At 42.3% G+C, this 13,961-nt stretch overlaps 1 protein-coding gene across 1 annotated transcript in view; it reads left to right on the top strand.

Moving 5' to 3' along the window:
* Window positions 1–3,789: 3,789 nt before the first annotated feature.
* The window catches only part of TANC2 (tetratricopeptide repeat, ankyrin repeat and coiled-coil containing 2), a 481,882-nt gene continuing 471,710 nt past the window's right edge, over window positions 3,790–13,961 (top strand). Inside the window, exon 1 of the mRNA XM_025361091.1 lies at window positions 3,790–4,250. The gene's annotated coding sequence lies outside the window, so the exon portion shown is untranslated. The remainder of the gene's footprint in view (window positions 4,251–13,961) is intronic.

Genomic DNA, 13,961 nt, shown 5'->3' on the forward strand with positions numbered 1-13,961 from the left:
CCAGTAGGTGATCACTCAGTGGTGGATGGTATTACTTTTTATTTAGGGGGAGAGAGTTAAGGGAAAAGGGTAGAAAAAGGTGAACCTGATGGTTTACTTAAGAGACTTAGAGGGCTGGGCACAGTGGCTCATACCTGCAATCCCAGCATTTTGGGAGGCTGAGGCAGGTGGATTGCTTGAGCCCAGGAGTTCGAGACCAGCCTGGGCAACATGGCGAGACTCCAACTATATAACAATATAAAAAATTAGCTGGGCATGGTGATGTGCACCTTTGGTCTCAGCTACTCAGGAGGCTCAGGTGGAAAGGTCACCTGAGTCTGGGAAGTAGAGGCTGCAGTGAGCCATGATGGTGCCACTGCACTCCAGCCTGGGTGATGGGGGTGAGACCCTGTCTCAAAAAAAAAAAAAAAGACAGATAGATAGCTAGAGAGACTTAGGGGTAGCCAGGGAAGACACCATATGCAGAGGTGGTTGATAGTGCAGAGGTGAAAGGGCAAGAAAGGGCATTTTGAATAACACAGATGATGCTAAAATGTTGGCAGGTACAGAGTAAGGATGGGCTATGTTATGAACAATTATTTGCACGTTCTTATTACACGGCATACGTTACGTTTCCAAATTTAAGTTATAGACTAAATTAACATCTTTACTGGAATGGATTTTTAGTAGGTAATAAAATTAGCATTCTCAGGATTTCAGGTAACAGTGACAGAAAAGGGAATTAGGGAGAAGAGTAGAGAACAGAGGTGACTTCTCACTGCAATGTTGCTCTCTGTCCCTACTATGCCCCACCCACAACTCTGTCAGGGACATATTGTTTCCTCCTCAAAGTTAGAGTGTGGCAGCAAATTATAAGGCTGGACAGTAGAACTACCTGGAAGAGAATTGGCAGAATAGAAGGATGGTGGATGATCAAAAGAGTGAAGCAGTGAGTTCATTCCTGGACACTGCCCACATGAAAATGGGGTTTGGGAAAGGTTGGCTAAAAGCAGTGGGGACTGATCTTTGGAAGTATGATGAAGACAGTGAGTCAGAGTTACTCACTTTATCAGTGCAGGAGACCATGTGGGTTACAGCTATCAGAGCTTACTGTGGGTAAATCCAATAAAGAGCTCTGTTGCTAAAATTGAACAAGTATGGTGTTTTTCTAATTTCCAGGAAAAATGGGTTTAAAGGTTTTCATTTTGTGAATTATTATTAATTTTTTGGTACTTCTTACCTTGTAAAAAAGTTGCAAATAAATTTAAAGAGAAAAACACAGACATATTATCTCTTAAAAACACATTATTTTTTGGCTGGACACAGTGGCTCACGCCTGTGATCCCAGCAGTTTGGGAGGCCAAGTTGGGTGGATCACATGAGGTCAGGAGTTCCAGACCAGCCTCGTCAACATAATAAAACCCCATCTGTACCTAAAATACAAAAATTAGCCAGGGGTGATGGTGTGTGCCTATAATCCCAGCTACTTGGGAAGGAGGCTGAGGCATGAAAATCACTTGAACTCAGGAGGCAGAGGTTGCAGTAAGCTGAGATGATGCCACTGCACTCCAGCCTGGGTGACAGGTCGAGACTCTGTCTCAGAAAAAAGAACAGCAACAACAAAAAAACACCCCATTTTTTTAATATGTGGAGATTTGCATAACCATAAAATAGCCAGATTTAGTGCTTGTAAAATTGTGTCAATTCCATATGGCAGAGTTAAATCTATCAGCATTTCATGATGCTCCACATTGAGCACCATAATTTCTAGGGATTGCCACCTGAACTAGTTTGAAAACCAACATTACACCTCTGACTGCCTTTTGTTATTTCTCGGAGATGGAATGTTATTAGTCTCAGTGAAACTCGCAGGGAAAGGCTTAGATACCAAGTAATCTTAAAAATAAATTTAAAAAGACCGAAGGAGAATTAAATAGGGTAAATTCGAGGGTAAGAAGGATAACATAATAGCTCCTGTTTCCTGAGTCCTTATTGTGTAACAGGCTTTGTGTTAAGTATTTTCCAAAATTTCGTTTCATCCTTACATCCATCTGTGAAGTAAGTATTACTATCACCCACTTTAGACAGATGAAGAAAGGAAGGTCCAGAGACCTGTTCAAGGTCACATAGCAGGTAAGTGTTGTGTGATACTGAGATTCAAACCGAGGTTTTCCGACTCCAGTGATGATGACATTGCAATGCTTCTTTGTGTGTACCTGATTTTAAAAAACTGACATGAAGCGCACAGATCTTTTTGCATATGTATACACCCGGGTAACCATTAACTAGATCAAGATACTGAATATTTCCAGCAAACCAGAAGGCTCGCTCCTGTCTCCTCTCAATCAATTCCCCTGTAAGTAATCACTGCCTTGTCTCTAACATCATAGGTAGATGGGTTTTCGTTATATTAATCTAACTTTCTGGAGTTAACACCAAAAAATTCCGTATGTTAGCCCTTCACCTTGCCATGTTAGCTGTACTATTCAAAGCTGCTCTAGCTCTGACTTTGCAAGCATTCACTGTAAAGAAGAGCTGTTGGATGGATATGTTCATGTCCAATTTCTTGTATTGTTCTGAAATTAATACTAATTTTTGAAAATCGAAGAAACTCCTGGATGAAGTGCTACGGGATGGGGTAGATTAAAGCGCCGTTATCAAACAAACCTCTCTACCTTGGAAACTCCACAGAGCTTCCTTGATTGATGTAATTTGGCGCATCTATTTCCGATCACGGCATCTGATTAAGAAGTTGGATGACCACGAAAGGTCATCTCAGTTTATGGAAGGGAAGGCGGGCCAGGCACAGTTGGTCACGGTGATTGCTTCGCATCGTCTTGCAGCGCGCGAAGATGTTTATGTCCTAAACACCTTCCACAGTCGACTTGCTGTTTTATGACAGGAGGGAAAGAGTAGAGGGGAAGAAGATCTAGGTGGAGGGTGAAATATAACCTAACATCGTTCGACGAGGCATTAATGTGGTGGCTTTCCCGCCCTTGCCACCAGCTCTTAAAACCACGTTACTTCTTAGCCAACCTGTCAGTGACAGAAGCAGCGCCGCGACTTTACCTCAGGCTCGCAAGCTGTGGTTGGTGAATTTTCAGCCATTATTCTAAATACGTCTCCGTCTCCCCACCAACCCCACTGTTGTTTTGTTTTTCTTTCTCATTCTGATTCTCCCCACAGCCAACCGTGGCCTTTTGAAGCCGTCTACAAACTACCACTGAGAATTCGGGAAAGAATAACTGACACTTGTAGGCTTCAAGGACTCTCCGAGTGATGTGTGCCTGAGGTGACCGAAGTGGGGGAGATCTAGGGGAGCGTTCCGGTCATCAAAGCAGGAGGACAGGCCCTGAAATGGGCGCACGTGACAGCAGCAGCCACCTCGAGAGTGACATCACCCCTGGGGGCGGAGCCCAACTATGTAGGGCCTTGTCAGTTACCGAGCTTCCTCCCCGCTGCCCCTCCAAATGCCACCCACAAGTCCGAGCCCCCCGGGGATATCAGAAATGCCAGGACATCCCAGAGCGCCAGGATCAGGGCCCCGTCTCTCCGCGCGGAGGAGGGCTGCGCCCCAACTCCCTCTTCCAGCCGTTCCCCACCCCCAAGCTGTGGAAGGGGCGGGGGCGCGCGCGCTCCACCACGCACGCGCCCCCACGCACGCGCGCTCCCTCCGCGCTCGCGCCCCTCCCCACCCCGGCCCAGAGGGGGCGGGGCTGCGGGCGGCCTCCGAGGGTGCGACGCCCCCAGCGCGGCGGCGGCGCTAGCGAGCGGCCGGCCGGGCGCGGGTTGCTGGGCGCGCTGCTCCGGCGGGCCCCGCTGGCACAGCCGCCTCGCGCAAGCCGCCCGCCCGACGGGGGAAGCTGCGAGCGCTCCGAGCGCCCGGCCCCGGGCTGCTGGCGCTGCCCTCCCGCCGCCACCGCCCTCCGCGCCTCCTTCGGGCGGCCCCGCCCCCATTCCCATCCCCCTCGCGCTCACCTCCCGGCTGTGCCGCGCGCTAGGCGGAGCGAGGCGCCCGCCGCCGCCGAGCCGAGCCGAGGGGCTGGAGCTGGCCCCCGAGCCGCCGCTGACAGGAGCACCGCCGCGGGCTGCGCTCGCCGGCTGCGAGGCCCCGCCGCGCCGTTCCGGGGTGCAGACCCGCCGCGGGGCGTCGGAGGGCTGCGAGGTGCTCCGGGAATCGCGGGCGGCGCCGGCGGGCGGCGCGGTCCTCACAGGAGACCCCGAGGACTGGGGCTTGACCCGGAGGTGCAGAGAGCCCCTCAGAGCGGCAGGTAAGGGGTCCGGGGAGCAGGGCGAGGAAAGGTCCCTTCAGTGACAGGGTCGTTCGCCTCCACAGCCTCGGCTCCGGGGAGAGGGGCGGGGGCGAGCGGGGAGACGGCGAAATGGGCAGCGAAGTGCCTCGGTGTCCAAGGCATGGGGAAGACTGGCTCCGAATATGACACCAAGGCGGGCTTCAGAGGCGTCTGGGGTCGCCACTTGGCTGTCACCGAAGGTGTCATGGAATTTGGTACCTAGAGCGTCTCTGGATGACGGAGACCAAGGATAAGATGCGAGGCGGATTGCTAAACGTGGCAAGGAATGTGGTGCAGAACGAGTTGCAAAATGTGCCCCCAGAATGCAGCATAAAAGTAGTTGTGAAATGTGCCAGGTAAAGCACAGGATGGGCTGGCCTGTGTGGCGTTGAGATTCATGGTCGAAGTGTTATTAGCGATATTAATAATTCCTCTGGGAAAGGAGGTGCAGCATAATAAAAGATTAATAAGGCTTATTGCTAGTTATTTTGCCATAGGAAATCTGGAGGAGCTATGATAAGCTATTTTTTTTTGAGATAGAGAAAGTAACCACGTGAAAGAAAAAAAGCAAATTGTGTCTGGCTGTGAGATGGGAAAGAAAAAATAGGGCTAAAATAATTCAGGTTTTGCCATCAGCGTGTAAGAGCACTGGTACAATTGTATCCAGTCTTCAGGTGTGGAATGTTTAGAATGGTCTTCACAAAACATAAACAATGATAATTAACATTAGGAAGAAGATTTGGTGTTTCGGGTGTCTTTCACTCTCTTCTCTGATCCTCTCCAGGAAAAGACACAAACAAAACCCCAAACGTCTTGACCATAATTTTAAGTTCAAAATCATTAGGCAAAGGGAAGTATTTTTCGTATGTGCCCTTTTCCTGATTTTTACACAGGTGAAAATATCTGTAATGAGGAAAACAAAACGGTATGGTGAACAAAAGGGATAGATTTTCAGGCATTTTAAGGGGTTGGAGCCAGTATCTATCACAATGGTTAATTACAGAGAACGGCAGTAATAAAATATTCTTGTATGTTCTTGGTGTTGGGATGGTGAAATAAAAAGAATACAGTAAATTGGCATAAAGAGCAACAACATGGATACTGTCAGTGGAGTGCTTCTTGCAGCATTTCCCAGGTAGATAGATCTTCTTAGGGATATGAGCACGAAATAAAACGTTAAACATTGTCTTTCTTCCTCTCTCCTGATCCCCTCTGTATCTAGATATTTATGTCTCTATATAGATTTATGTACGTGTATATTATACATTCATAAGAAATTACCCACATGCTGCAGAACATTTTGACTTCCATTTAAGAACATCTGTTTTGAGAGGATTGTCAGAACATAGCTGGAATTTCAGAAGTAACAAAAGACAACTCCGTGATCTATTTAATGTAACTTATATGTATTTACAGTGAGTGTAAATATACTATATAACAAAAGCAGAAGTATGGAAATGTGTTCATTAGAATGTACTTAATTATGAGATTTTAATGTTTTATGTTATAATTCTTGTAAAGAAATGAAATTACATGTGTGAATGCTGTTCTCATTATAGTAATTTGCCAGATAATCTGAAAATTCATACTGATTGGCTTTCCCTTAGATCCAAATTCAGCCATTGAGGGATCATTTGCTTCAAAGACAAAAATGGATTTTCCTTGTTGATTGATTTTGGGTTTTAGTCTTTTCTGTAGGTATGTCCCTTACCTTGAGACGCTGTTGGGGCTGAAGAACAGAGGAAAGGGCCAGAGGAGAATAAAGAGAATTCTGTTGGGTTTTCCTGTTTTGTTCTGACTGTAAGCCATATGTACTGCCACCCCCTACTGTCTGTAGGAAGAGGTGTTACAGAGCCCGATTCTTTTCTTGTTATCACTGCCCCCTTGTGTAAGGGAAGAAATTGATAGTTGCACTCGGGGAACCAGTCCTCTCAGATTGTTCTTGATAGAGTAGTTTTGTAGATCTGTGAATCACCTATTTTCTTCAGAGTTGAAGGGCTTTAAACTTACAGTTAATCAGGCCTCAGATTTGATGTCTATTTTAAATATAGGTAGCATTTCATGTAGCCAGGAAATCACATTGCTTAAGAATGTTCTTGGTACGTTCAGGAAGAGGGTGCAATACAATTACTACTACATTCTTCCCTTATTGTATGCCGGCCATTGGTTCCAGGACCCCCACATACACCAAAATCCACGCGTGCTCAAATCCCGCGGTTGGTGTGCGGAACCATGTATAGGAAAAAGTCGGCCCTCAGTATACTCGGTTTTTGCATCCCATGAATACCGTATTGCTTGAAAAAAATCTGCATAGGAGTAGACCAGCACAGTTTAAGCCCATGTTGTTCAAGGGCCAGCTGTACTAGTAGTAACAGCTCACATTTATGTAGCACCTATTCTTTGCCAGTCCTGTTGTACATTGTTTTAATCACTTCCAACACCCTATGAGGTATGCAGTTATTTCCGTTTTACAAATGAGAATCTGAAACACAGAGAGGTTAAATAACTTGTCCAATATTATATAGCTGAGAAGTAGAAGAGCTAAGTTTCCATTTAGGAATGCTAGCTCCAGAACCTGTGCTTCTCATCAATATGCTATATTGCCCTCTCACTCAAGGTAGTATTGACAAGGCATAATTAAAATGCATGTGCCCATCATAAAGCAAGTGCTATAGATGTGGATAAATCTGGACAACTCACATAGATATTAAGTCTGCAAATATACAAAAGATACAGTTATTTGCAGTGTGAACATTTCTCTTTAGGAATTTGTTTTTTAATTTATTTCTGGGATTATGCCTAGAGTATTAGTACTTTTTATGTGGTTAAGGAAATATTTGTGATGGTGGTTGATTTTAAGGGAACTTTAGAGGTAAAAAGTTAATTTCAAGTAAATTTAATATAGCGTGTGTGTGTGTGTAGTGTGTATATACACATTCACACACACACAGCCTTTTTAAGAGCACCAATAAACCTTTACTGCTTACTTTCTGTAGGGAAATTAAGGATAAATTATGCTATTTTCTTCCTCATATTTTTATGATCTCTTTTTCATTTATATTAAAAAGTACCATAATTAGCACAAATGGATTAGATGCCTATGTGCATTTTACCTCTAATGTCAACAAATGTTTGTTCACTCACACTTAAACATTGTTTTATAAGATATTGACCACATATTAGAAAGTATTTATAAAAATGTGTAAAATATACAGACTCCACAATGCAGCCAACACTTATATGCCTTTTACCCAGTTTAAGAAATAGAATGTTATCTTTCACAATTATAATAGTTATTTTCTTCTCTTAGCCAAATTGCTTCTGCCATTCTTTTTCAACAGAAAGCTTTCCTTATTGTGCTGTGAATTGCATATCTCATGTAACCAAACACTTCCCTTTTTATGTACATTTGTTGATATGGGAATTCAATATAATCTACTGCTTATGGCTAAAACTTATTCAGGATATGTGCTTATGTAATTTAATATATTTAATAAATTGTCATACACTCAGAGTTTGCTTTGTATTTGTACTGGTTACTGGTTGGTAGTTCTTTTTAGCATACTTCACTTGTACAACTTAATTTGCTTTGCAAATTAGGATTTTACTGACATTGTTAAACATTAATAGGTTATTTCCCTCTTCCATCATGAATTCTTGACTGTCCCATGCTAGCTCTGCTTTTTCTTTTCTCCCCCATAACTGCCTTTGCTCTTTCAGTATTTCCTGAATGACTCTGTATGAATTATTTTGAATGGAGAGGGAAGGAGACCCTAGAAAGGAGTATACTAATCCAGTCATTTCAAAGGGGACTATTGGGGTAGCTGGTACTGATTGAATATATGGTAGAACAAGTGTGCATAAAAGAAATGCATGAAAATCCTCTCCTTGTCATATTTCTTCCTTTTACACTGGAATTAAAATTAGATCTGAGACACTCTGATTGGGCACACTAGTTGAATATTATTGGATTGAACTTACCCAGAATCACCAATGTTAGCTGGGATATTTTTGCTGACAGTACAATATGCAGATTTTAATTCAAGGAGCTAGAACAAGCTGTTGCAGAGGGCTGTTTACTCTTCTAGTACTAGTCTGATCAAAGCAACAAATATTATAAAATAGTTTGGAAACTAGTTTAATTATTTAGACTTTTTTTTTTTCTTTCTGAATGAATTGAGACTCAGCATTGTTATATTTGCTTAATGTGCCTGTAGTCATGAAATGCTGTGATTATTCCGAGGGAAAGACACTCTGTAAATATACTATACAAATTAATAGTTTAGACTTCGTTGTAATACCACGAGAACTACCACTTGGTTTCTTTGAATAGCATCTTTTGTAGTAACTTGCATTAGATGAAGATTGTTTAAGATGAAAAAAAATGAGTTGAGGAGATGTGTAATGGTGATGCAGAGTGTATCCCTGATAAGTTTCTTGAAAAGGCCACGGAGAGAAATAGGTTAAAGAAGAGCTTAAAGACTAGAGCTGTGTTTTCCCACTCAAGCAGTCTCCTTCTGCCCTTCCCTTTTCCTTTCTTTTCTTTTTTCAAGACAGGATCTCACTATGTCTCCCAGGGTAGAGCGCAGTGGTATGATCTTAGCTCATAGCAGCCTATGTCTCCTGGGCTCAGGTGATCCTCTCACCTCAGCCTCCTGAGTAGCTGAGACTATAGGCACGTGCCACCACATCCAGCTAATTTTTGTATTTTTTGTAGAGACAGAGTTTTACCCTGTTGTCCAGGCTCATCTCAAACTCCTGGACTCAAGTGATCCACCTACCTTGGCCTCCCAAAGTGCTGGAATTACAGGTGTGAGCCAACTGTGCCCAGCCATTTTTCTTTCTTTTAGAGCAGTCGTCTTTAACCCCTGGGCCATCATGGCCTGTTTGGAACCAGGGTGCACAGCAGGAGGTGAGTGACTGACCAGCCAGCATTACTGCCTGAGCATCTCCTCCTGTCAGATCAGCAGCTGCATGAGATTCTCATAGGAGCTCGAACCCTGTTGTGAACTGCTCATGAGAGGGATCTAGGTTGTCTGCCCCGTATGAGAATCTAATTCCTGATGATCTGAGGTGGAACAGTTTCATCCCCAAACCATCTCTGCCCCGCAACCCCCTGGAAAAATTGTCTGGAAAAACTGGTCTCTGTTGCCAAAAAAGTTGGGGACCGCTGTTTCAGAGGACATTTTGCTTTGCGTATTTAAGATTCAAGGTAATGTTACACAGAGAACAAGAATTTTGGGTCTGAGTTTTAGAAGGCTAAAGCAGGTTGTGCAATTAGTGAAAAAAAGTTTCTGGGACTTTTTAATTTTTTTCTAGAGGGGTCAAAGTAACTATAATACCCTAATTTTTTCTGGAAACAAATTTATTAGGTCAGTTTATTTTTAAAAAATCTTTATAAATAATGTGAAAGCTGTGTTTGTGGATGTGTCGTATAAGTTTTTTTTTTTTTTTTGGTGGGCCACACATGGAGTATCTTGTTATGTTCAGTCTCTGTTTTCCCTTGAATAGTTGAAGGTAAATATTACTAAGTTTAAGAGGCAAAATAATTATGTTGGTGTTTGATTATGCCTTTTCTTCCCCATAATGTCAATTTCTGCCTTTATTCACTACATGGTTTATACTGCGTATTAAACTCCTTTCTTTATCAGAACTTTCTAAGAGAGTCTCATGTCACTCATTTAAACTGAGTAGTTGCGTTATAGAAATGATATTGTTGGTGTGTTTTTTTTAAAAAATCCAGTTGCTGAGGAAACGCTTTAAGTGTTTTTGTCAACTTTGCCTACCTTTCTTCCATTGCGTTGCTTCCAGAGTGATCTTTCTAAATGGTCATTTGATCATGTCACTTTTTTCTTCAGAATCTTTCATTGGCTCCTCATCACTGAATGGATAAAATGGAAACTCCTTAGCAAACCTTTTAAGGTCCTTAGTGATCTGGTCTCTGCCTCCTCTTTAGACTCATTGCCTGCCACTTCCTTCTTCAAAGTGCTTTAGCGATAGTAAACTGCGTGTGGTTCCTTCAGTATGTAATCTTTTCTTACCTTTTCATGCCTTTCTTTATGAAGTTCTTTTTTTCGTGAACTACTCCTGCTCTCTCCTTTGTTCTCTGGGCAAACTGCTTCACAGCCATCATGCCTTAGTCTAAACAGTGTCTTCTGAGTGAAGAAGGTTTTGCTTACTCCCCCAGGTGGGCTTGGGCACGATGTTCCCTATCTATTCTCCCCTTGCACTTGGTATATATACTAGTTGTCACCACTTTTTTTTTTTAAGACGGAGTCTCACTCTGTTGCCTAGGCTATAGTGTAATGGTGCCATCTTGACTCACTGCAACTCTGTCTCCCGAGTTCAAGTGATTCTCCTGCCTCAGCCTCCCTAGTAGCTGGGACTACAGGCGCCACCATGCCCAGCTAATTTTGTTATATTTTTAGTACAGATGAGGTTTTTGCCATGTTGGCCAGCCTGGTCTCGAACTTCTGACCTCAAATGATTGTCCTGCCTCGGCTTCCCAAAGTGCTGGGATTACAGGCATGAGCCACCGTGCCCGGCTGTAACATATTTTAAATATTTAATATGACTGGCTCATGACTAATGTGTGAGTTTTTTTTTGTTTTGTTTTGTTTTTGAGACGGAGTCTCGCTCTGTCGCCCAGGCTGGAGTGCAGTGGCCGGATCTCAGCTCACTGCAAGCTCCGCCTCCCGGGTTTACGCCATTCTCCTGCCTCAGCCTCCCGAGTACCTGGGACTACAGGCGCCTGCCACCTCGCCCAGCTAGTTTTTTTGTATTTTTTAGTAGAGATGGGGTTTCACCGTGTTAGCCAGGATGGTCTCGATCTCCTGACCTTGTGATCCGCCCGTCTTGGCCTCCCAAAGTGCTGGGATTACAGGCTTGAGCCACCGCGCCCAGCCTAACGTGTGAACTTTTAAGCAGGCGCTGTGACTTTTCATGTTTTCAGCCTCAGTATTGTTAGTACATAGTAGGTGCTCATTATTTACTTATTGAGTAAGGATTGTTGACAGTTATCTCGGTTATGCCTTTGAAACCTCGTCTGTTATTGTGGAATTAGAGGGAATTTTAGGCATGAGGAGGTAGGTTTAGAAAAATAGACGTATACACACCATCTAAAATATTATTCAGAGTAAGTCCTGGACTGTAATTAAAACTAATCCTAAAGATAAACCAGATTTTGTTCTTTTTTATGTTTCCTGGTGGCAAGAGGAAGATGAGAAGATTCTCTGTGTGAACTTTAGCCAAATGATTTTCTTTGTACAATGCCAAACTATAGCCAAACTATAGTCCATAGACCAAATCCAGCCCATTGTCTGTTTTTGTATGACCTGCAAACTAGGAATGGTTTTTACAATTTTAGGTGGTTGAAAAGGTATCAAAGGAGAAATAATACTTCGTGACATATGAGAATTAAAGGAAATTCAAATTTCATTGTCCATAAAGAAAGTTCTATTGGAACTTAGCCATATTCACTTACTTACATATTGGGTATTGCTGTTTTTGGGTACAGCAGCAGAGTTGACTACTAGTTGCTATAGAGACCATATGGCCTGCAAAGCCTGAATATTTACTAGCTAGCTCTTTAGAGAAAAAGTTTGTCCATCCTTGGTGTAATATATAGCCTGTGCCCATTAAGTCTTTATTGAATGTCATGAGTTGGAGATACAACAGCTACTTTTTTGAAGGGCTTTGCAGGGCATAATTCCTTCTATTTACTGAGAAGATTGGCCACTTTCCTTTTGTAATGATTTATCTCACCAGGCCCCTGTTGTACCTCCTGATGACACTCTTATTATGTCTAACGCTGAATAAGACTCTCACAAAGTGTGTTTTAAGATTCTATTCCTTTTTTATCTTTAAAAAAAAAAAAAAAAGTATCCCAGGTGGAGAGGAGTTTGGAGAACAGCATGTAGTAGAATGTTTTTCTTTACTTGGATCTCAGTTTCTCATACACATTTTTTGCAGTAAAAGATCATTGTTATATTTTTAAAAACCTTGATTTTGTATATTAGTTTGTTAGGCAGACACCTTGTGTGTAAGGTTTAAGACTTGAGTTGAATTAGTTATGTTGGAAAAACTGGGGGATTTTTGTGGAGTATATTAACATATTCATTCATTTAAATATTTATTGACTGCTATGTATAAGTTGTTAATTTTACTACTATTATCTTTCACTTGGGGATGGAAATTTCATATTCTTCCTTAAAAGCTAAAATTGTAATTCAGAATCCTGTGTCTTACGTATTTTTTCTACCCCTGGGAAAAATATAGTTCAAAAAAATACGTAATATCCTTCCTATTAATATTTGCCACTTCCCTAAAGTTCAGTAAGCCAATATTGATAGATTTTACTGTTTTCTTTATGTGGCAAGGTATTATGAAAAGCAAGGCATGGCCGGGCGCGGTGGCTCAAGCCTGTAATCCCAGCACTTTGGGAGGCCGAGACGGGCGGATCACGAGGTCAGGAGATCGAGACCATCCTGGCTAACATGGTGAAACCCCGTCTCTATTAAGAAATACAAAAAACTAGCCGGGCGAGGTGGCGGGCGTCTGTAGTCCCAGCTACTCGGGAGGCTGAGGCCGGAGAATGGCGTGAACCCGGGAGGCGGAGCTTGCAGTGAGCTGAGATCCGGCCACTGCACTCCAGCCCGGGCGACAGAGCGAGACTCCGTCTCAAAAAAAAAAAAAAAAAAAAAAAAAAAAGAAAAGCAAGGCAGTGATTGATATATTCCTTTTCATAAATATCAGCAAATGTTTCAGTCATAAAATTCATAAAGAGAAGTACGTAAGCAATAATAGTGGAAAACTTTTGTTATTCCAAATGGATGATCTTTGAACCACATAGCCATTCTTATTTCCTTGTCTGTAGTACCATGCTAGCATTATCATATGATGACATAACTGATTTTAAAGATTGACAACATTAAGCAATATAGCCCCCATTTTTTACTGCCGTGGAAATTCCCTGGCTAATCCAGCCTTGTAGGTAGATTATAGTTATTGAACTTGGAAATGAGAGTGGGTATATAGAGATTGTGATTTAGTCATTTTATGCTTGGAGAATCTGCTTCAAATCTCAGATCTCAGGAAATTCTCTCTGCCTAAATGAAGGTAGTCACTTCTTAGCCCTTTATTCCTAATATTTCACTGGGTGGAGGAATCCCACAATTTCTAGTTCTGGTTGCTGAAATTTGATAAGGCACAGCTAGTTAGGTTGTAGGTTATAGAAACTTGATAGATACTTGTTGGACTCTGTAATTCTATTTCTGTTCAAATTCCATGGAATCTTCTAGGGCACCCTGGGATTGTGACTTAGTGTGAATGAATGTAAATAGCTTTAGTAGGCCTGTGGAATGAAGACTTACTAAAGCACATAAATAACCATCCAACCACATACACCCAAATTCTGCTTCAGGATCAGAGAATCTTAGCTTTTCCTTTTTTGGGCTTTTTTTTTTTTTTTTTTTTTTTTAGAGAGAGAGACTTTGTTTGAAAGCCATTATTCAGACTTTCCTATATTATAGGATGACAGTTCTGTTGCTCAGTTGTAAGAAATTTAGAAATTCCAATGATGAAACCAATATATATTGGAAAGAATATGACTATGAGTTTTGAATCATGAAAATGGGTTTGAATTACTGCTCTGTCACTAATTGTGTGAGGGGCCAAAAACCTATCTCACAG

Source organism: Theropithecus gelada, chromosome 16, assembly GCF_003255815.1.
Source record: "Theropithecus gelada isolate Dixy chromosome 16, Tgel_1.0, whole genome shotgun sequence".
In the NCBI taxonomy this organism is placed as follows: domain Eukaryota; kingdom Metazoa; phylum Chordata; class Mammalia; order Primates; family Cercopithecidae; genus Theropithecus; species Theropithecus gelada.